The sequence below is a fragment of the Prionailurus viverrinus genome, chromosome D1, assembly GCF_022837055.1.
Source record: "Prionailurus viverrinus isolate Anna chromosome D1, UM_Priviv_1.0, whole genome shotgun sequence".
NCBI classification, from domain to species: Eukaryota; Metazoa; Chordata; class Mammalia; order Carnivora; family Felidae; genus Prionailurus; species Prionailurus viverrinus.
Window position 1 is genome coordinate 42,715,029 of NC_062570.1, and position 25,615 is coordinate 42,740,643.

Here is a 25,615-nt window from a genome sequence, read left to right on the forward strand (position 1 = left end):
GCCTTTATGTTCCTCCATTCTCTGTTTCCTGCCTCAGAGTTGATAAACTTTGATCAGCCTGAATCCTTGAGTGGCTACATGGATCGGACCCTGCTGGACATATAGGGTGAGTACTTGTCAAACCATCACTGGACATATAGGGTAAGCAAGAAACAAATCTTTTTTTACATTAAGTCATTGAGATTTTGGATTGCATTTGATATGGTTTATTACAATAATTAGAAGTTATTACCTATAATACTATGTATCCCACAAAATGTGCTTGGTAGATAATAAATCTCAATATAAAAGGTACATTGAATGTATCATTAATTCTATATTTATGCATGTTCTTGGTTCACCTCACTTTTTATCTCTCAGTATTCCCAACGGCTTTTACTTTTTCCATGTCAGTCTATGTTGTACATTCCTATGAAGGAGACTTCTACTGACTGCAGGGAATGCAAGAGATATTATTAATCTCCTTTTGCTTGTTGCCCTGTACAGCTGTGAAATAAAGCTTGGTTATATCTGTCTTTATGTAGCTACGAGTCATGAAAATTTATTTAATTTGCACCTATTGATTTTACAAAAAGAAATATCTTAGTTATAATTTTACATCATCCTATTAGTTCAAATACATCATCAAATTAAACTCTTTCAACATAAGATTTTTATTTGAGGAATTTGTTCACACTATGGAAAATATTAGTGACAAAACTGAAGTTTTTACCATGAAGTACAATAAGTATTAACTATCACACCTATGGGTTTGACAAAATAAACACTTTTTAGAATCCTCCTTTAAATAATATTAGTAAATTAATCTTCAGGTCAGTGGATTAGAAATACCAGATAAAAGCAAAATTTTATCAATGAAATTTAATACCCCTAAACATTTTAATATACATCCAAATATTTGTTTAATGTGTCTAATATGACAGAAATAAGCATTAACTAAAATAACATATGCAAAAGCACTCTTCACTGTAAATAATGAGTGTATTGTTATTATTAAAAGAGCTTCAATATTAAATACTTCATGTAAACATTTGGGAATGAAGAAGGCAGCCATGGTTAATTCTCAGGGCAATCTATTATAAAGAAATTCCCTTTGTTTTTTGCCATAATATTTGCAGCAATAAGACTGTTAGGCTTATCAATAAGCATAGACAACCTGATCTTTGTTTTCTAGGGCTATCTAGTCAGAAAAAGAAGGCAAAGTAGTTCAGAAAGCAGGACTCCTCCAATCTGTAGTCATAGTCTTAGGGACTGTTTAACAAACTTCTTTCTAGGTTCTCTGTTTTGGAACAGAATTAAAACTTTGACTTACCTCTCTTAATAAAGCGTAATAAATCTTGTAACTACTCTCCGTTCCCTACTAAAGTTTCCTCATTTACTCTTCAAATAATAATTCTGGAAAAATTTGGAAGTGGAGTTGGTGGCATATAATCCAATCATAAAAATACTATACTTGGAGAAGGGAATCAGAACTGGGTTGGTTTTTGTTTGTTTGTTTGGGTTTTTTTGTTTTTTTCTTTCTTTCTCTCTCTTTTTTTTTTTTAATTTCAGTGGCACGTTTCATTATACTAAGCAGTGTGTGCTATCAGGTTGCAGGAAAACTGTGAGAATGTATGTTTCAATGAGCCCAGACTAGTTCTCATGTATACCTGCTGGCACAGTGTTCCTCACAGTACAGCATTTCTCCTAGATTTTTCATTTATTTAAGATACAGTTATACTTATTGAAGTACAATGCAACAGAATATAAAGATAAATAAGAATAGTTCTTTATTTCAATGAGCCCATTCTTGACAGGAAAGGTTTTATGTACGTGTGATCACTGATGTCTGAAGTTATCCTTATCCCAACTCAGAGAAACTTGATGGACTTGAGTAAAGAAATGGACAAAACAGATTAGATTATAAAAAAAATCCAGAATATTCTATCTGGGATATTAGTAGGATTAGCTCATGCTAAGTCTCTCAAAGAGGACTTGAAAGATCTATATGCCAGTTCTGGAAGGGAAAGAGGAAGGGAATAAACAGGAAATAAGATCAGAAGATCAACAGTCTATATATGGAACATAGTAAGTAGAGGCATTGTTCTGCATAACTTTGGAAAAATCAATGTCTGAAATTCATGGCTCAAAATCTATGGTTTAGCTTATAGGGTAAGTGCCAGTGGAGACAGAAGTAGTATGTGTAAGGGATGAGATGTGAGCAGAATTGCAAAATGATTAAATCTTGGATACTAGAATCAGATAAACCTGTTTGATAAGGGCAGTGATTATCAGCTACATGATTTAGGACAAGTTATTTAATCTCTCCTAAACTTAGTTTTCCCATGTGAAATTTGAGTATATAAGATAGTTCTTATATAGAGAGGTGTAAATTAAATGAAATACAACATTCTGTATACTGTGTCTGGAATACACCAACTATTAATTAGTAGTATTATAGAAGAAAAAATAATCTCAGATGGGACCATATATAAAACCAGTCATTTTCATGAAAGATTGGCCTATCTATGACCTGATTAGGTCTCATCAAACTTAACTTTGTGAGAGTAATAACTTTGAATTAGGAAGTACTTGAAAGATGGGACACAGTGACTCCGGTAATTAATGGAATAAATTCAAACAGAATTCAGCAGTAATTGTATTTGGTATTTAAATGTAGATCATCTTTCAATTGCTTTGCCTTCTCACTAATTGCCCTCTGGTATGTGTAAAGTATTGTAAATCTCAAGAGTTCCCATGATTCATATAATGGAAAGAAACTTGGGATTTTATTTGGATTTAAATGGGTTCTGAAATATGTATCGGAGCAGAGGCATAAATCAAACTACTGTTTATCTAGACTGGTCAGGGAATACAATGATCTGGTAGATTGAATATTTAGGTTAATAGGTCATTAGAATACATACATACCATGAATTTATGGTGTATTTCAACACTTTATACTAAAACTAAAGTAAAAAAAAATTAACTTTTGAATGTTTAGAGGCCGTTTGAAGTTCTCATATTCTCCATATGAGCGTCATTCATTTCTTACCTTACTTAGACCTTTTCCAGACTGAGCTAATTGATTTCTTACCTGTAACTTTGGTCTCCTTACTTGTCCGGAAAATCTCCACCGATGCATCTCTATAAAAAAGCACATATTCTGCATTAAACCGCGGTTGCTCAGCACTTTTCCAGGGGAAAAAAATAAAGTATCAGAAAGAATAGCTTTCAGCGTACATTTGTAGTATCGAAACATGGATGCATCCTCCATATTACTGACTATGTTTATTTTGATAATTAAAGAGACAGTTTCTTCTCCATTCTTCTCAACAGTTATTCTTAATGTTCATTGTTTCCTCAAGTCCTCTGCAGCATCCCACCATCTTTTCTCTCTTGGTCACGTGGTAGTTTTTGCTTTTATAGAAGGAGCAGAAATTATGTGACATGAACACATGCCACCTCCTGAACCCACCTGCTCATCTGCCTGTGTCTGCCCCTCTCCACCCCGCCCCCACTGTTCTTAATCATTTGCAGCCTTCTTAGAGGGAGGACTTACCCTCCTATTTTCTCAATAAACCATTTTCAGGCAGCATAATTCTCCATGCTTGTCTGTAGTCTTAACCAGCCAAGTCAGCAACTCTCAGGTTTAGCACCAAAATATCTCAGTCATTGTGTGCTGAATTTTGTTCTAATAGATTCACACCTCAGTTCTTTATATGTTCTAGGATTCCATTTCATTTCCCTGTCCCTACATCATCCTTAGAAAAAGTTTTAAAAAATTTCTCTTCTCTTTGCTCTTCCAGTGAACTGAAAATTCTATAATGACTTATTCCATAAGGCATTGTTTATCATAGATGGATAAATTATTATTGCACTTACACTGGTTTATGAATACCTTTGAAGCTATGTGTATTTGTATTATATATATGAAACTGAAAAATATGTTAATGTATATATGTATTTATAAGAGGAATTATTCTCTGTCTTCAAAAGAGGATTGAATATGTAAGTGTGTTTGTATAAGAAAAAAGAAAAGGAGAAAGGGGAAGGAAGAAAAGGAAGAAGAGAGGAGTGAAGAAGGAAAGAGGAAAGAAACAAAAAACCTTTTTCTTCCTTACATAATTTTCAGTTACCATTTGTTTCTCCTGTTCTTTCCTCATTAAAAAATTTGGAAGAGTCTACAGATTTGTTAACCTTCCGCTACAAGTAAATTTTCTCACGAGATATACCTTTCTAAATAATTTCATCATAGTGTGATCATTTATAATGTTTTATATGAAACTAAATAGCATTTTCCTCATATCAATACTTCTCAAATACAAGATTGCACAATAAGAAATACATGAATGATCTTCTTTTCTACTCACATATCAAACAGCAGCAGGAACTCTTTTTCTTTAAATACTCATGTAAGTTTAAACATGTAAATGGCAAGATAGAAAATGTTGGATTTGGGGAGAGAAATGCTTAGAATTTCTAAAGAGTTATCCCAATAAAATCAGTAAATTTTATTTTGATGTTTTAGTGATCAAAAATTTCTGACAAGCTGATGCATGATTTTTGAAAATGTTGATATAGGAAAGGAGTTCTGTTCAGATATTCATAACCATTGAAATTATAGCAAAAGGATTAATTATGTTAGTAGCTTGAAGTCTATTCAGAGTTCTTATTTCCATGGCTAATCTGACCTACTTAAGTAGGGGAAATATATTGGCCAGTATGAGCTTACAATTCTGTTTCTCCTTATAGTTAGTACATACCAAATACTTCATTCTGAACTGTGTTCTGCTTGGATTTACATGAAACAGCCTCTGGCTTTTTCACTTTATTCAGAAGAACAGGCATATTGTAAGATCCTATTACTTCTACCCTGGGATACCAAGAGAGACTTCTGTACTTCTGATTTCTATAGTCTCCATTCTCTTTATATTTTCAAACTAATGAAGTTGAAGATCTTTTGAGTTTTAAAAGGAAAATGTTGTTTTAAAACCTCATAAGTTTGAGGTCTCAAAACCCTTCTTGTAAATAAATATAAGGAACATAGTGTTATGAAAACAGAGTCCATAATTAATGTCATTTTGATTACTTGTTTGGTAGTGGATATTGAGGACAGCCACCTGAATACCACTTCAGGACTCAGGTTTTCATCTGCCCAAGGTGTTGGCTACTGATTCATCAGTTCAGAGTCCCTTACTGGGAAAGTCATCCTCATCTACTAACTGATTGATTGAAGTAATGCAAAGGCTTAGGTCATTGCTTAATGGAGGACCATTCTATAGGGCCATCCATGCTTCAGAGCTTCCCATAGGACTGACTGAGGTCACTGTTGCAAATGCATGTAGTTCAACCCTGGCCTTTGCCAAACCCTGCTCTCCTCACTCCCTCACATGGATGGTTATTCTAGAGGTAATACCCTAATATCCCCGATAAACCTGCTGCATGCACATCTCAGAATCTCAAGTCTATTTCCCTGAGAAATCAACCATTTGGTGCCCAAAAGTAGCTGTAGGAAGCAGACCCTAAAATGACACTTTGAAAGCTGGGTGGTAATTAGGAAAATGAATTGTTAAACTTTTAATGGTGGTGAACTTGGGTGAGGCAATGATGAAAGAAAATGCACGGGTAACTATAATATCTCAGGCAACTGAAAAACACTGAAAGTAGTAATTATGAGGACTATATAGCTGTTGCTGGGGCAATGGATACATTAACGAAAGAAAGTGAAAGGTTGAGGATGATTAGTCATCAATTTAAAACTCTTGGTCTTCCAATCTTTCCAATAAAGATATTTGTATCTCCTTTAGCCAATGGACAGGAAAGTTTCAGAAGAGGTCCAGGACTTACTTATAGTTGTAAAGTTACAGAAGAGGTTGAATTACCAACCTCCAAAAATTAGAGACGCCAAAGTCAGAGACCTGACTGGGAAGTAATGGCACTCTGAGACATTAGGTGAGGACATCTGGGTGAATACACTAAAAATCTTAAATCTTCAGATTTTCTTGAAACTTCTGAGACTGTCAAAGTTGCTCACTTCTTGTTGCTAAAGAATGATTAATCCCAGTGGTATTCTGGTCAATATTTAACTACCACCTGAGAGGAAAATCTGATAAACAAATAAGCAAAGCTCTGATTTATTGCATTTCCTAAAATGCATGATGTAAATATTCACACTGTGATACATTTCACACCACCAACAGTTTAACAATTGGCTCACAAAAGTCCTGGAATGTTTAGCAATTGTCTCTTACGAGTTGGAGCAAGCCAGTTCTGGTACATCACAGGGCCAGGTAATATGTGTCCCACTCATGATCTCTTCCCCTGGCCACCACAAAAAAAAACTAGAACACGACACCAGGTTATGTCATAATATAACTTGACTGGGGAAATGCTTTGTTAAGAGAGGAGAGGGACTTTATCTTGAAGGAATGCATGATTTTGGCAATATGTACAGTCAAGAACAGAGAGTGACTAGATGGCATTGCTGACCATGCACTAGCTGACTGCACAGTGGTTGGCCATGCAGTGACTGACCATGCTTTGACTAAGGGACTAGATCTTAGGGTGTCAGAGCACAGGGAGGTAGACCAGAACATAAACTTGGATAAAGGAGAGTATATTGACATGGGAACACTCATCAGTGATAAATAATTTATCATTCTGGAGAGGACTTTGAAAGATGGCATTAATGCATTGCTGGCATGGTCTTAGAGTTTTGGAGGAAGCAAAGACCCACACAAAGTGAAATAGAAATTTCAAAACTTCTATGGTAGACAGGAGAGTAAATGATCAAAAGACTCAGAGATAAGAGCATACTATACATGCCATAGTATTACATAGAGCAAATGATTATGGACGATGGAGAAATCCAGAAGACACTCTAGTTACCAAAGTGATAATGGAACATTGGTGAAAGGGACACAGAGGCTCTTCAGAAACGTGAAAAATCTCCAGAAACTTTTCTGGAGGCCAGGACTAATGACAAATGATGCTATTACAGGAGTGGGCTTCCCGATAACAATAAGGATCATAGGATTGCAAAATAATGGAAGCCAGGTGGTGATGTTTAACTGAGAAGTAAAGTTAGTGTTATCATAAAAATAAATGGCAAGGACAGAGTGGCAGCTTGGGTGTCAGATCCACAGAAAACTGTGAAAATGCTGTATAGGGAGTGTAGCAAGTAGAGTGAAGAACTTGATAAAATATCCACTTTAGGGCTGGAGTTGGTATTCATAAATAACAATAAGATTCAGGGGCCTGTCATATCAGGGAATGTTTTACATGTCCAGTGGTTTGAGACTTTACAGAGTACCCACTTTAACATAAAGCACAATCCTACTAGACCTCGCATTCTAGAGGCATGAAATTCTACCCTTTGGAATCGTGCCCCCAAACCCATTTACTAAGTGACATAGAAGACTGCTTGCTTTGAGTGTAAATAGGGCTCTGAATCATACTCAGACTGTGATGCAAAACACTCTGCCTCCTGGGCCATATGACTTGGTCTCCTGCATAGTTTTCAAGATATTTGTTACAGGGAAAAACATCTTGTGGAATTTATGGCAAGCACCAATAGAAGAATCACAATGTAAACATGTAGGATTCTGGAGCAGGACAATGCAACCTATAACAGATCATCTTAGATCAGACAGAAAATAGCTTGTTGCATTGGCTGGGCCCTGATGGAGATGGAGTGCATGGCCATTAGACATCAGTAGGCCATGCAGCTGGAATGGCCATCATGGGATGAATTCTAACAGACTCACTGAATTATAAGTTGAGCAAGCCCAATAGTATCCTTCATAAGAGGAAAGTAGTACATCTGGAACGAAGGTCATACATAGCCAGAGAACACACATAAGTCGCATGACTACCTGGCTTGAGCTCCTATGTTATCTACCACAATTGTACCTGTGCCTTTCCTGTGGTTCACTCATATGACCATTTTGGAGGAGGGTTCTTTTATGAGCAGCTTACAGAAGAGATCCAGAGAGCTGGATCATGGAGGGCCAGCTCAGTATGTGAGTGGAAGCTGAAAAGAAGACTGTGGCTGCACTTTATACTTACTCATGGATGGTTCTGAAAGAGAGGGCTTAGGAAATATTGTCCTAATAGGCAGAATTTTGGTCAGTGAACCTGATTATCTAATTTGTGGGGATAAAAGGACTATTCTGAGATAAGAATATATGAAGGCTCATAGTGCTCTGTGGTTTGTCTGGTTACTCAAGAACTTGGAAGGAGAATAACTGGGAAGATGAGGGCAAACTTTTGGGGAAGAATCACATTGATGGGACAGTGGTAGTAGGTATGAAACACAAGAGCAGCTACCATGGAAAAGGCATTTTATATCCAAGTAAATTAAATATCTCAACAAATTGACTTCAGATAGCTTCTTAATCTGCCACTCCAGTGCTCACACACAAGGCTTATAAACATAGTAGCCATTGTGTGTGAGCACAAAAATGAGTGTGTGTAAGCCAAGAATGGAGGCTATGGGGTACCTGGGAAACCGACTTGATTTCGGCTCAGGTCCTAATTCTAGGATTGTGGGATCCACTGCCTCATCCAGCTCCATGCTGATCATGGGGCTTGCTTAAGATTCAATCTCCCTCTCTCTCTTTCTCACTTTCTCTCTCTCTCTTTCTCACTCTCTCCCCCCTCACTCCCTCCCTCCTTCTTCCCCTCTACCCCACTCACATGCATGAGCGCTCTCTCTCTCTCTCTCTCTCTCAAAAAAAAAAAAAAAGCAGCAGCTATGCATAGGCCCATTGATATGTGCTTCCACACCCACCCCAAGATTTCTCTAGCTCTGCTGCTAAACATCCAAACTTCTAGCAAGAAAGAACAATGCTATACCCTTGAAATGGTCCCATTCCTTTAGGAAGCCAACCAGTTATGTTGTGACAAGTTGATTAAATTAGATCATTTCCCCCTGAAGTGTCAGCAGTTCATCTTGACTATATTCGGCGTAGGTTTGTGTCTGCCTTTCCTGCCCCCCAACCCCATGCCCAGACCTTAAGCAGCACCACCCTTAGACAGCTTTTAACATGTTTGGTCTGCAAATACATGATACCATAAAGCCTCACATCATACCGAGGGATCCATGTTACACTATAAGAGGTGTGGCAGTGGATACATGACCAGAGTATCCACTGGTTCTGTCTACACATATTGAACCACCCAAAACTTGCCAACCTGATAGAGCAATAGAATTGTTATTTATGGGTACAGGTAAGATGTTATCTTGGAAATGGCATCTGAGAGGATGAGGAGCTATATACCAGGATGTACAATACACCCTTGATCAGCAATTATTGTATGGTGTCTCCAATATGTCATATCTCCAATAGTAGTATCTATGTTCAGGGAATAGGTTAGGAATTGTCTCGCTTACCATCACTCCCAGTGATCCACTTAGGAAATCTGTGTTCAGTCTTCTATAATTCTAGGATCTGTACCCAAAATGGCCATACTCCAGGGACAGAGCAAAAGTCCCATAAACTCTAATCTATGGAACTCACACACTCTCATTAGACTCCTTGTGCAAAGAGATCTATAAGTAAGGGAAGAACAAGAGTTACCATCCTGGCATAGGAAAACCACTCTAATTACCATAAGGAGAAAGAACTGGTATTAGGAATAAATGTTATGGTCTGCCACTCTGTCAGACAGGGCTCAACCAAAGAAATATGACCAGTAAGAAATCTAAGAAATTTCTTTCAGGAAATTAACTTCCACAATTGTAAGAGCTGGCTAGGAAAGACCCATATCTGTAGGGCAGACTGTCAGGATAAGCAAACTGGAAATCTTGGGCATAGGCTGAAGCTGCTGTCCACAGGTGAGATTTCTTTTTCTTTAGGGAGGGTGTGGCTCTGCAAGGCCTTTCAGGTAATTGAATCAGTATTGAAGATAATCTCCCTTAAAGTCAACTAATTGTGAACGTTAAGCACATCTGCAAAATATCTTCACAGCTACCTGTACCATACATAATATTTGATTAAATAGCTGAGACTTTAGACAATGATAGTTGACATATCAAAAAGGCAATCACAGCCACCTTTTTTCCATTCAGGGATGAGAAAGAGATACTGGTTATGAGGGTTAAAAGCTGTACCCAGGAATTACTCTCAGCCAAAAAACTGCATTGCCCAAGACTATTCTCCCTTTCTGATGGTAGCTTTTATCCAATGACTAGTCTTTGTGGGATGCACAGTCTTAGAACTCCCTGTGTACAAGAATTTGGGGAAAATCCTCTGAGGAACGACACCAATGAGAGGCAAAGGAAGTAGGGATAGAAAGATGGAGAGGTTGAACTGTCCTGTAGTGACAACAGACCTTAGACACTGATTCAGGCTGAATGACAGAGCATATGGAACATGCTGAGTGTGGGGAAAAAAAGGTTTTGGCGTTTTGGTGTGTGTGTGTGTGTGTGTGTGTGTGTGTGTGTATGTAAGAAAAATCTCTGATTTTGATGAAAATAGCAAGGCTGTCTTAGAACAAAGCCTCATAGGTTTATAAATTTGCTTACCTTTCTTAGAATCTGGGCCAGTAGAATCTTATAAATAAATAACTAGCTCAACAGTAGGTAAGGACTGTGATGTTGTAAATGAAATCAGATAATATTCACTTTCTAAAAACTATTTTAAGACTCTTATCATAATTTCCAATTTGAACTTGAAAGCAAGCCATAGGGTTACTATTCGTGGAATACATACAAAGTAAGGCAGGCAGGCCATGGAGGAAGAGTCCAATTGAATGGTTTCCTCAGCAACAATCTTATCTATAAATGCAGTGTTTCTCCTCCCCTCCTGTTTCTCTTTGACAAGAAAAAATAATAAGAGTGAACTCTAATATTTATAGTTGGAAATTAACAGAATCTAATCGGAGCTTGATTCATTATGACAGACAGTGGGTGGTATAAATACCAGGAAAGATGCTATAGTCATGCAAACTGAGAAATCCTTAGCTTTACCTCTAAACTCAGATGTCTCTCAACTAGCTGTCACATCCTGCGCTGGAGTTTGAATCCTATGAGTCCTTATCCAGTAAGTTCAGAAGAGCTGTTTTATTATTCATGATAAAGATAAGTACTTTCATAAAATTTCCTTCCCCAATGCAATTCATTAGCCTATTCTAAACAGAGTAGGTACCAACCATGTTCTTAGACAATTATTGACCCATTCCATGAATTATTAATACATTCTTTTTGCATGTGGCCATGTCTTATAGTTTTCTATAATGCAATGCTATATTTCTCTAACCCAAATAAATCATAATGCAGAACAGAGAAGAAATCTTGATTCAGAAACCATTATCAGGAACCATTTTAATCTATTTGAATAGATTGCATAGCATAGTTTTTTTGTTTTTTTTTTTTTTTTTTTTTTTGCTGAGCTCTAAATCTCAGGTGTCCTCAAAGTGATCATTGTCTTTAAACTTATAGTAGTAACACTTTAAGATTACCATTCCATAATGATACTATCAGGACAAGCAAGTGGGTGCTTTCCTGGAAAAATACATTAAGAAGCTATGATTCGGGGCGCCTGGGTGGTGCAGTCAGTTAAGCGTCTGACTTCAGCCAGGTCACGATCTCGCGGTCCGGGAGTTCGAGCCCCGCGTCGGGCTCTGGGCTGATGGCTCAGAGCCTGGAGCCTGTTTCCGATTCTGTGTCTCCCTCTCTCTCTGCCCCTCCCCCATTCATGCTCTGTCTCTCTCTGTCCCAAAAATAAATAAACGTTGAAAAAAAAAATTAAAAAAAAAAAGAAGCTATGATTCACTATCATTAAGAAGAGCTATAGAATATCAAGAAAGAAGGTGCTCTTTTATTTATTTTTGAATGGTGTTTAGGTGATTTTCAGAAAACCAATAATAGCTTCCATAAAATATCCATAAGACTTGTCAGAGAAACAATACTATTAAAATTGCTTTAACTGTGCAGAGCTCTTAGGAAAGAAAAGGAAAATTATAGGCCAATAATTAATATTACATGGGACAGTTTCAAGGAACTATAAAGTAGATTTTATAGAGCTTAGGGAAAAGCCTCCACCAGGACAGTTGCCATCAAGGATTTTATGACAATATGGAACCAAGTTGTAAACTCCTCGAGAGCAGAGATCTTGAAGAGTCTCCTAAGTACTTTTCAAATAGCCCACACTGGGCTGGGTACCCCATTGTTCTCAGACCAGTCACCATAAAACTATGTCTAGTCATTCCCAGATGACATGTCTGCTTACAATTTTGATGATTTCCAATGTGAGAAAGATTTGATCAAAGACTGGTATTCCTCCCCTTTAAGCAAATGCCCTCTAAAGAGAAACTCCTCCACCTCCTTTTGTCACCTCAGCTCATGGGCCCGACTCCTCTCTGTCATTTATATAGTTCACAAGAAATCTCTTTTCACATTTAAACCAAAACTAAGTACAGACCCCTTCCTTCTAATCCATAGCAGGTGAGACAATTCTATCCAACTCCTGCAATATAACCTGTGATTCTCATGCAGCCCTTGTGTAAAATAGTGTTTTGTTTTGGTTTTTGAATGCCATCCTGAGTCAGTTCCGAAGCTGTGGTTAGGGGCTAGTCAGGGGCTAGTCCTGATGAGCTGATGAAGTGTTTACTCCAGCAACTTCCCTCTGACACTCTAAGCCACTATGTACCAGCCTTGATCTTCCTGAGACCAGGTACCAGACAACCAGAGACAACCCCATGCATAAGAACCAGAGAAATTATTCCAATTAGCCAGTCCACGGGGAGCCTGAGAAACCTAGCTAACCCCACCCCACTTGCCATAACTATGCTGCCCCTTACAGTTCCTGCTTGTTGCTGTCCTGCCCCTGGGTAGAAGCCCCTGTGGGTGTGCTCCAGGGTGGTAGCTCTCTCTTTTTTGGAGCTGTAATGAAGTTCTGCCTTTCTTCTATCCAAGTACATTGTGTTGTGTTCTGCCTGCAAAGGAATCTTCAAATCATGTAAAACACCCTGCCACCAGCATCATAACCCAAAATTTAAAGTCAGCCCCTTCTGCAGCCCATAATCTGCAAGCATTTTCACTCAGTCTGCTAATTATAATCTGTAATGCCATGATGGTAAAATAAATACATTTACATTGTTTATATCATATTTCCTATATGAAAATGTTTACTTATAAAATATCACTGATAAGTATTGATCCTACTGATTGTTCTGGTCATCTTCCTGTGGAAACCATGCAGCTTTATACATAACTGAAAACAACCTTCTAGATAGATATAAGGGTTTTAACTTTGGTCTCTTTCTGAAAGACTTCACACAGTGTTCTACCTCTCTTTTCCTAAAATTATCACATAAAACTGCTTTATCCTAATTCTCTTTTCCTGCAATTTGTGTTCATTGTATTTTTCTGTCGTATCTTCTAATGAGTAGATATCTGGAAAGTTTTGGTAAATTGTCTATTGAGTCCCATTCTCATTCAATAAATACTAAACTCTTACTATGTGCCAGACACTTGAGTAAGCAGAAGATAAGCATTGAAAAAGACCTGTAATTTCTGCTGCTGAAGTTTACAAGCTGATGAAGGAATTGGGGATTTACTCTCAATGCCCATTGCATTGGAGATATCACCTCTCTCACATCTTATCTTGCTTCCTCATGACTCCTGAACATCCCTATTTTATTCTTTCCCAGCTTACATTTTTGTTCATTCATTCATGCATGTATTCATTCATTCTTTCTTTTTCTTTATCTGAGAAGTTCTTAGAATCACCATTTTTTATACTAGTAAAGCACACTGCTTTTTTTTTCTTTTTTTTTAACTTCTGTCAACTGACCAACCCGTGTCTCCAGAGATTTTCTTCCTTTCTATATTTAATCTTTTTTTCTGTCTAAAATCACCTGCCCCCTCAATCTTCTATCTCCCCATGTCCAAAGTTTGCAAAACCTCAAAGACTGAGTATAAAATATCATTTCTGTAACTCCTCACATTTGCTAAATGCCACGCGCAAATTGGGATTTTTTTCTTCTTCTTCTGAAAGCCAATATTATGATCTGGGTCAAACATAGGATACCAATTAGTTCATCTTTAATTATTAGAGTGAACATGGGTGTGTGGATGTGGGTGTGTTTTTCTTGTAAATCTAGCTCTCAGGGCAAGATCGGCTGATTCTTCATTTCCCCCCTGGGAGATGTGCTTAGTGGCAGATAGCTCAATATTTTTATTTTAAATTTAGTTGATACTAAGTACATAGTTGTTGAATAAACAGATACATAGCCCTCATTATTTTTCACTTTATTCTGAGTCTAATTGAATTCACAAAAAAGAATGGATTGCCGTCAAATCCATACACCTATATTTCACACAAAGAATTTGTCATGTGACCAGTGTTGGTCACTTATTCATATCTCACTTGTTTTGTAATATATCTTATGCCAAAGAAATAAGATAAAATAAATTAATATTCCAATTTACTTCATAACTTTTATGTTCCCCCTTCCACTTCCATTTCATTGAAAATCTTTTTCAACGAGGCCAATCTCTATTTGAAAATGTGAAATTAAATTTTAAAATTCTGGTGTATCTACACAGCAGAATGTTATATAGCAATTAAACTGATGGTTAGTAAGCTTGTGTGTCATAAGCACATGACTTGTGTTTATATCGTAATCAAGGAAATCTGGGAACAGATATCATCACATGCTATATTACCACTATGTAAAGAAACTGAAAGGAACATATAAAAGACAACACTCAAATGATAGCAATAACTGTTTGTGTTGGTGGATTTGTGTGTGGTTTTTATGTCCTTATATTAGAATATTTAAGATGAGATATTTTATATTTAGAAAACTAAAGGTTAAAGTAATAATGATGCAGTATCACTGAAAAATAGATCAATTTTACTTTCAAAATACCAAAGTGTTTCATAAGAAAATATAATAAAGAGTTTAGAAAGTAAAATTGTAATTTCCCTAAATTGGACTGAAATGCAATCCAAATTATACATGACCTAAAGAATTTAAATGTATAGTCAGTCTCCTTATTCTAATGCCTAGGCTCTACTACTGCTTCTTGTACTGAATGAATTCCTCAGATCTATCACAGGCAATGCAACTAATAAAACTTCTGTTTATATTTTAACGTACTCCAAGTCATCAGAATATATCTGTGATGTGACATCAGAATATATCTGTGATGTGATATATATATGATGTGTGTATATATATATATATGATATATATATCATATATCATATATATAACATATATGATATATATATGATATATATATCATATATATATGATGTATGTATGATACATATGTATGTATATATGTATATATGATGTACATACATATATATATATATATGTATATAATCTCAGCAGCATCAAATTTTAGCCATCACACTGTGATGCCTAATTTGGAAGCCAATAATTTATTTCTTGACCTATATAAATGAATTTTAGATTGCTCCTAGGTGTAGTCAAATGACCATATATGAATTCTAAGGATTATGTAATGTAATTCAATAAAGGAAAAATTATTACTAATTGTGCTGGTAACATAAATAAAAGTAACATGTCCCATCAACAAATTCAAATTAAATTAAAATTTTGAGGTATATAAGAACACTGTACCTGGCACTCATTTCTCTCTGTCAGATAGATATAGATACAGATATAGACATAGACATAGATATGTACATATATAGTTCCCTGTTACTCAGTCTTTTTTGTTCTATTCAGACCTTCAGTTGATTGGAAGAGGGTCACCCACTTCAGACAGGGCAATATATTTTACTCAGCCTATCAATTAAAATGTTAATCTGATCCAAAAACACTCTTATAGAAACATTCAGAATAAAATTTGACCAAATATCTGTGTACCTTATGATCCAGTAAGGTTGACACATGAAAGTAACCATGCACAATCATAAATTTCCTGGTTTCCAAATCTTTGTGATCATAATTTAACTATCATGTTTGGAAACCATTGGCTTTGACCATTATTTAAGTGTTGTTCATGACATTATTATTGGCTGTGAACAAAAGTTAGCAATTACACTTGAATGCAGAATTTCACTCCCAAGTCTTGTAATTACAGGGCTACCAAGTTCACACTCAGCTTCTAATTACTTTCTGACCATTTCTGTTCCTAGTTACTGAGAGTAACCACTTCAGTGTATACTGCTGGGCAGTGATTCCAAAAAAGACTGATGCAGAGGTTTCTGTGTACTAATAAAATTATTTTAGTGACAATATGCCAGCTTAAATAATATTGAGTGTTACAGTGTTAACTCAGGATTCACCATTTTCACTTCCTTTTATAAATCATAATTGAGCAAGATGAAGCCATTGGAAAACCACACTTGAGTCTAATGCCTGTCAAAAGATGAGGTCATGTCCAATGTTAGAGGGTATACTGGGAATTTACACTGTGTTTGAACAGATAGAAACCTTCACAAGTATCAAGTATGGGAGAAAAATCACTATTATGAACTCAGACTGTGGGATCAACAGCATTATCACGGTCAATCCAATCATTCAAGACGACAAACAAGACCTCAGCAACTCCACTACTACTGGACTAGAGTCCCACTACATAAATAATTTCACTGATAAATAATTTTAGTTTAAAATTAACACTTAAAAATTAAGGTGAATGGCAGAGGGGGCAGGGGACGTGTGCCTGGGTGGCTCAGTGGGTTAAGAGTCCAAGTTCGGCTCAGGTCATGATCTCAAAGTTCATGAGTTCTAGCCCCATGTCAGGCTCTGTGCTGACAGCTCAGAGCCCAAAGCCTACTTCAGATTCTGTGTCTCCCTTTATCTCAGCTCCTCCCCTGCTCATGCTCTGTCCCTCTCTCCTTCAAAAATAAACATATTTAAAAACATTTAAAAAATTTACGGTGAATTATGTGGTTCATGAAAGTATTAATGATTTATACTAATATCTAAAGTTATAGAAAATACAGAAAGGATTACTTTTCATTAAGTAGAGGTAGAAATCTATGGCTCTGAATTCTCTTTCTTGGTGAAATGAGTAGTTATGGTATAAAAATAATGGTGTTAGTTAAGTTTAAACCTTGAAATGGGGAATATTTACTTCTTTGTTAATTCCTGCCTGAATCTAAGCATAACATGGCTTGCTTTAATTGACATAATGTCTTCTATGTTTGAGCTTAGTCACATCATAGAAACTTTTTTTTTATTCTAAAATATTAGTTAACACTTCGAGAACAATTTTGAAAAGTAAAAGCATATCTTGTAAAATCATTATTACATTTTGTTGTTGGAAGAGCAGTGTCTAATTATATTAAAATAAGTAATTGGTAAGTAAAAGCATAAATTAACTATGAGTCTTACTAAACTGACAACAAACCACCTGACTTTCTGGATTAACTGTATTGTTTCACTACTTTGTCCTTCTGTGGCCATACCTATAGAGTTTCATGTCTGTTTCCAGAGTGGTAACTCATGTTACAGAAAAGAATAAAGCAGTGAGTAGAACTGTTGGGGAAAAGATTTATTATTAGAGCCTTAGAAACGAGTAGGGATTTAAAATTTTCAGTTACCTCCTCTTTTTTGATCCTCACAACAGTGTTCCCAGGTAAAAAAGGCAAGTACTTGTAAGATTTCTAAGTAAACAAATGAGATACCAGAGTGCTCCCAATAGACTTCTCAGTTACAGTTGGAGAAACAGATTTTTGTCTCGATTCTGTCACAAGCAAGTTATTTGAGTTTTGACACCAAACTAACTTTTTCCCTTTTTCTGGAATCTTATTTTTTTTCTCATTTTTAAAATGTAGGAAAATGCTTTTTAAAGAACAGGGGGATACACTAGACCCCTTTAATGGGTTTGTGAGGCCAAAAGTATTTTTGTAAGGGTACTAAAATATTATTTGCTTTCGCACTGTGTTGACACTTGCACTGATAGTATGAAAACAATGGCGAGTAAAACTGTCTGTGCCTTAGCACAAATCAAGTCAGTGCCCCCAACCATACTAGTATTATATTTATCACTATGTTTTTGTGAAGGCATAAAAATTAATGAAGTTTTAAATTTCTGGTTGTTTTTCAAATTTTAAATTAACAGCAGACATTTTAATCACAGCTGCTAGTAAGAGTATAAAACCATTTTTTTCCTCAAAAAAAAATCTATTAAAATGAGTAAGCTAGAACAAGATGTATGGGAAAACAGGAAAAAAATATTTTGTTTGATTTTTTAACATAATTTTCAGAACAATGAATTATGTTTTATTATTTGGGTTCCCATGACTTGTGCCCAATCTGGCCTCAGATTATAGAATTAAAATATTTGTTTGAGCCAGTCTTAAAATGAACCTTCATACTTCTGTTTCTCCTTTTTTTTAAAATTTTTATGTTCATTTGCCACACTTCCTTTCTGCCTTATATCCTCTTATACTTCGTCCCTATTCACTCCATTTCTATTTCACACTTAACCTGTATTCTCTCTTAACCAAGGCCTCTATCCTAGCCTCATTTCCCTAAATACTCTTTCCTTCTCCTAAGTTTAACATGTTCCCACATTTCTTATGTGCCAGCTGCTGTTCTAAGTGTTTTAAATACATTAATTCATTTCATCCTCAAAGCAACTCTTTAGGTCAGATGTTATTGTTAAGCCTATTTTAAAGATGAGTAAACTGAGGCTCTGATAAGTGAATTTCCAAAGGCCACACAGCTGGCAAGGGGTAGAGCCACATTTGGAAGTCAGAGTCTCAGGTCCAGATTCTGACTTCACTCCTGGTCAGGAGACATCCCGCAAAATCCTGCCTGGGAGTGACAGAGCCAACTATGTCAGTCTTAGGTCTTCCTGGCTTCCCATGTGAAACCTAAACCTAACAGTGGGTGTGCTGCTTGCTAAATGGCGGGCTTGGGCTGGTGACTTATCTCTACCATCATATAGTTCTTAAATCTGCCGTATGGGTTAGGTATTATTTTCTTGTCAACAAATAAGAAAACAGAAGTATGTATAAATTATTAATATGCTTAATAGCATATACTTTTATCAATATTGAATCTTGGATTCACACATATGTGGCTGATTCCAAAGTGTCTATTTTTAAAATTTTTTATTTAAATTTATATTAGTTAATATATGGTGTTATATTAGTTTCAGGTGTACAATATAGTGATTCAGCAATTCCATACAACACCCAGTGCTCATCATAACAAGTGTACTACTTAATCCTGTCACCTAATTCACCCATACCCCCAACGACGTCCCTTCTGGTAACCATCAGTTTATTCTCTATAGTTAAGACTCTATTTCTTGGTTTGCCTCTCTGTCTCTTTTTTTCCCCTTTGCTTATTTGTGAAGCATATGAGTGAAATCATAAAGTATTTGTCTTTCTCTGACTTATTTTACTTAGCATGATACTCTCTAGCTCCATCCACATTGTTGCAAATAGCAAGATGTCTTTCTTTTTAATGGCTGAATAATGTTCCATTGTGTGTATATGTATATATACATATATATAGTGTATAAATATATACATACACTACATCTTCTTCATTCATCAGTCAATGGACAGTTGGGCTGTTTCCATAATTTGGCTAGTGTAAATAATGCTGCAATAAACATAGGGGTGCATGTGTCCCTTCAAATCAGTATTCTTGTATTCTTTGGATAAGTACCTACTAGTACAATTTCTGGATCATAGGGTAGTTCTGTTTTTAAGATTTTAAGGATCCTCCATACTGTTTTCCAGGGTGACTGCACCTGTTTACATTCCCCCCAACAGTGTAAGAGGATTACCCTTTCTCCACATCCTCACCAACACTTGTTTCTTGTTGATTTTAACCATTCTGACAAGTGTGAGATGGTATCTTTTTCTAGTTTTGATTTGTATTTCCCTGATGATGAGTGATGTTGAACATCTTTTCATGTGTCTATTGACCAACTATATGTCTTTTGGAAACTGTCTGTTCGTTTCTTCTTTCCATTTTTAAATTGAATTATTCATTTGTTAGGTGTTGAGTTTTATAAGTTATTGATATATTTTGGATATTATCCCTTTATCTAATATGTCATTTGTAAATATCTTCTTCCATCCCATAGGTTGCCTATTAGTTTTGTTAATTGTTTCCTTTGCCATGCAGAACTTTCTATTTTGATGAAGTCCCAATAGTTTATTTTTGCTTTTATTTCCTTTGGCTTAGGAGACACATCTAGAAAGAAGTTTCTACAGCCAATGTCAATGAAGTTACTGCCTGTACTCTCCTTTAGGATTTTTGTGGTTTCAGGTCTCACACTTAGCTATTTCATCTACTTTGAGTTTATTTTTGTGTATGGTGTCAGAAAGCGGTCAAGTTTCATTTTTTTTTCTTTTATGTTTCTGTCCAGTTCTCCCAATGTGATACACCACATTAGTAAACAAAAGGATAAGAGGGGCATCTGGGTGGCTCAGTCAGTTAAGTGTCCGACTCTTGGTTTTGACTTGGGTCATGATCTCATGACCCCCCCCCACACACACACACACACACATCAGCCCCACATCAGGCTCAGCAAGCACTGACAGTGCAGAGCCTGCTTGGGATTCTGTCTCTCTCTCTGTCTGTCCCTGCTTCTGACCCACTTATTTTCTCTCTCTCTCTCAAATAAATTAAAAAAAATAAAATTTCTAAAAAAGAAAGAAGAACCATATGATCCTCTCAATAGAGATTAGAAAAAGCATTTGACAAAGTACAACATCCATTCATGACAAAAAAACCCTCAACAAAGTAGATTTAGAGGAAACATACCTCAACATAATAAAGGACATCTATGAAAAACCCACAGCTAATATCATCCTCAATGGGGAAGAACTGAGAGTTTTTCCCCTACCATCAGGAACAAGACAGCAATTTCCACTCTCACACTGTTATTTAACATAGTACTGCAAGCCCTAACCACGATAGTCAGACAACAAAAAGACATAAAAGGCATCCAAGTCAGCAAGGAAGAAGTCAAACTTTCACTATTTGCAGATGACATATTATTATAAATACAGAAAACCCAAAAAAGTCTACCAAAAAGCTGCTAGAACTGATAATCAAATTCAGTAAAGTTGCAGGATATAAAATCAACTTAAATCTGTTGCATTTCTTTACACCAATATGAAACAGAACAAAGACAAATTGGAGAATCAATCCCATTTATAATTGCACCAAACACAATAAGATAACTAGGAATAAACCTACCAAAGAGGTGAAAGACTTGTACTCTCAAACCTATAAAAACGCTGGTGATAGAAATTGAAGATAACACATGGAAGGACACTTCATGCTTATGGGTTGGAAGAACATATATTGTTGAAGTGTCTATACTACCCAAAGCAATCCACATATTTAATACAATCTGTCAAATAACTGACAGTGTTTTTCACAGAACTAGAATGTACAATCTTAAAATGTGTATTGAACCACAAAAGACACCAAAAGAAACCTTAAAAAAGAAAAACAAACCTGGAGGCATCACAATTCCAGACTTCAAGTTCTATTACAAAGCTGTAGTGATCAAAACAGTATGGTACTGGCACAAAAATAGACACATAGATCAATGGAACAGAATAGAAACCCCAGAAGTGAACCCACAACTATATGGCAAACTTCTATCTTTAAATACATATCTGTTTAAAATATTCCATATGATGAAATAGAAGGGACACATAAAACACTTTATTTGTACACCAAAATTTGATGATGGTTTTGAGGAAAAGCAGTTGGGCAAGTGTATGATATGCAAGCTGAAATGAGTGCTTGACTCATAGAATAACATTTTTATTTGAAAAGAACCAACTTATAAACTGGTTATTCAAACTTAGGTTTTTGACAGATTGCCTTGAAAATGAACAAAAATGGCCACTTCAAGGAAAATTGTGGATAGTATTTGGTGTTAGTGGTAAAATTAGTTTCCAGAAAAAAATATTGAAAAAGCTTTATCTGCTACTGTGAGCTTGGTACCTTCTCAATAGTTAAAGACTTTACTGATGAGATGAATGGTTATATCAATAAATGTGATTTTTAAAATAGTATATAATAAAAAATGACAATATTTGGAGCTCTGAGTCACTATAAGTATCAATATTTTTTAAATGACCAATGCACAGTGTTACAAAATACTTTAACATGAAATGAAAAACAGGGGGTTTAATGTAAAAATGCATTAAATGCTTATTAGTTTCCACATTGCAACTATTCTTTAAAAACAACTGCTAAATGAGTTTTGGTATAGTATCAAAGAAGCATATCTGCAGCTACCTCAAAAGATCATTAATATGTTCCTCATATTTCCAACTATGTATCTGGATAAGGGTGAATATTCTTTATATATTTCAACCAAAATAACAGTGTAATAAAATTCATGCAGAAACAGATATATATGAGAATCCACTCTCTTATTAAACCAGGCATTAGAGATGAACATAAATAAAAACAATGCCTCTTTTCTCCATATGGAAAATATTTATCATGACAAAATGTGCCATTTACATGAACAAATTTAACTGGTTAACAGGTTTATGTTAATGGCTTTATCAGGAGTTGCCAAACTCAAGATCATGGGGGAAATCCAGCCCAAGACCACATCTAGCCTGCCTGCTGTTTTTCAAAAAAATTTTTCCTTGAATTAGACTCATATTCGTTATTTTACATATTATTAATGGCTGTTTTCACACTAAAACAGCAAAATTGACTAGAACTGAAAGCAACAGTAGACAACAGTAGAACTGAGATGCAAGGAGAACTGTATGGTTCACCAGGCTGAAAGTATTTACTTTATGTCCCTTTATAGAAAAAGTGTCCTAATCCCTGAGATTATTATTTTTTATATTAACACACATCTTTAAAAATTGTTTTATTTTGCAAGATAGTGAATATCAAGAGAAATAACCTTGACATAAATACAAGATCTTTGGCATTGCCAGTAATTTTTAAGAGCATGAAAGGATCATGGGACCACAAAACTTGAGTGAAAACCATTGACCTAAACAACCATAGGAAATCTCTTTCTGAACACAAGTGGTCAATAGCCATGTGTGTCCTTTCTAAAACTATTTCTCAGTGCTGAGACTGTCCCTTGACGGAGGCCACAGCTCCTCCCTAGACAACATTACTCCCTTTTCGTGTTCCAGGAATCCCTTCTTGTCTCTTTGGTTCTTGGGGTGGTGATTTGCTCAGAGTTCCTGGACACTTCCTTATGGTTCCTCCAAAACTCTATCCATATCTTTGTTATCAAGCTTTTTGGTAACAATCTTTTCTACAGTTATCTTAAGTTGAGTGTTCCATATATATTTCTTTTGGGACCCCAACTATGTAACTACATTCTCCATACCTCATATAAAACACAATAACTGAGGCTTCTGGGAAGATGGCGGCATAGGAGGACAATGGGCTCACCGCATCCTGCAGATCACTTAGATTCCACCAACACCTGCCTAAATAACCCAGAAAATCACCAGAGGACTAGCAGAACGGACTCTCCAGAGCCAAGCATAGACGAGAGGCCCACGGAAGAGGGTAGGAAGGGCGGAGAGGCGGTGTGCGCTCCACGGACTGGCGGGAGGGAGCGGGGCGGAGGGACAGCCTGCCGGCCAGCTGAGCCCCCAAGCCTGGCTTGCAAAAGCAGAGGGGCCAGATGGAGTGTGCTCTGACAGCAAGCAGGACTTGACATCTGGAAGGTTATAAACTAACAGCTCTGCTCAGAGAATGGGAGGACTGGAGGACAACGGGAGGGAGAGTTGTTGAGCCCCTGACGACAGAGCTCAGATTGGCGGGGAACAAAGGCGCTTGCCAGCGCCATCTCCCTCGCCCATCCCCCAGCCAAAATCCCAAAGGGAACCAGTTCCTGGCAGGGAAATTGCTTGCACCGCACAAACACCCAATGTTGTGCTTCTGTGGATCCATCCCTCCGGCGGGTCTGACTCCCTCCCGGTGCCGCAGGGCCCCTCCTGAAGTGAATCTCCAACAGAATAGTGAGCTTAGCCTGCCCCTCCTGCCCCTGTGCACCTTGCCGATCCACCCCAGCTAATATGCCAGATCCCCAGCACCACAAGCCTGGCAGTGTGCAAGTAGCCCAGATGGACCACGCCACCCCACAGTGAATCCCGCCCCTAGGAGAGGGGAAGAGAAGGTGCACACCAGTCTGACTGTAGACCAGCGGTGGGCTGGGGGCAGACATCAGGTCTGACTTCAGTCCCGCCCACCAACGCAAGTTATTCAAGACTTCACAGGGGAAGTGCCCTGCAGTTCCACACCACTCCAGGGACTATCCAAAATGACAAAACGAAAGAATTCCCCTCAGAAAAAAGTCCAGAAAATAACGACAGCTAACGAACTGAATAAAAACGATTTAAACAATATAACAGAAAGTGAATTTAGAATAATAGTCATAAAATTAATCGTTGGGTTTGAAAACAGTATAGAGGACAGCAGAGAATCTGTTGCTACAGAGATCAGGGGACTAAGGAACAGTCACGAGGAGCTAAAAAAATGCTATTAATGAGCTGAAAAATAAAATGGAGACAACCACAGCTCGGATTGAAGAGGCAGAGGAGAGAATAGGTGAACTAGAAGATAAAATTATGGAAAAAGAAGAAGCTGAGAAAAAGATAAAAAAATCCAGGAGTATGAGGGGAAAATTAGAGAACTAAGTCATGCACTAAAGAGAAATAATCTACACATAATTGGTATTCCAGAGGAGGAAGAGAGAGGGAAAGGTGCTGAAGGTATACTTGAAGAAATCATAGCTGAGAACTTCCCCTGACCTGGGGATGGAAAAAGGCATTGAAATCCAAGAGGCACAGAGAATTCCCTTCAGACGTAACTTGAATCGATCTTCTGCACGACATATCATAGTGAAACTGGCAAAATTCAAGGATCAAGAGAAAATTCTGAAAGCAGCTAGGGATAAATGTGCACTAACATATAGAGGGAGACCTATAAGACTCATGACAGATCTCTCTACTGAACCTTGGCAGGCCAGAAAGGAATGGCAGGAAATCTTCAATGTGATGAACAGAAAAAATATGCAGCCGAGAAACCTCTATCCAGCAAATCTGTCATTTAGAATAGAAGGAGAGATAAAGGTCTTCCCAAACAAACAAAAACTGAAGGAATTCATCACCAGTAAACCAGCCCTACAAGAGATCCTAGGGGGATCCTGTGAGACAAAGTACCAGAGACATCACTACAAGCATGAAACCTACAGACATCACAATGACTCTAAACCCATATCTTTCTATAACACTGAACGTAAATAGACTAAATGCGCCAACCAAAAGACGTAGGGTGTCAGGATGGATAAAAAACAAGACCCATCTATTTGCTGTCTACAAGAGACTCATTTTAGACCTGAGGACACCTTCAGATTGAAAGTGAGGGGATGGAGAACTATTTATCATGCGACTGGAAGCCAAAAGAAAGCTGGAGTAGCCATACTTATATCAGACAAACTAGACTTTAAATTAAAGGTTGTAACAAGAGATAAAGAAGGGCATTATATAATAATTACAGGGTCTATCCATCAATGAAAACTAACAATTATAAATGTCTATGTGCTGAATATGGGAGCCCCCAAATATATAAAACAATTACAAACATAAGCAACCTTATTGACAAGAATGTGGTAATTGCAGGGGACTTTAATACCCCACTTACAACAATGGATAGA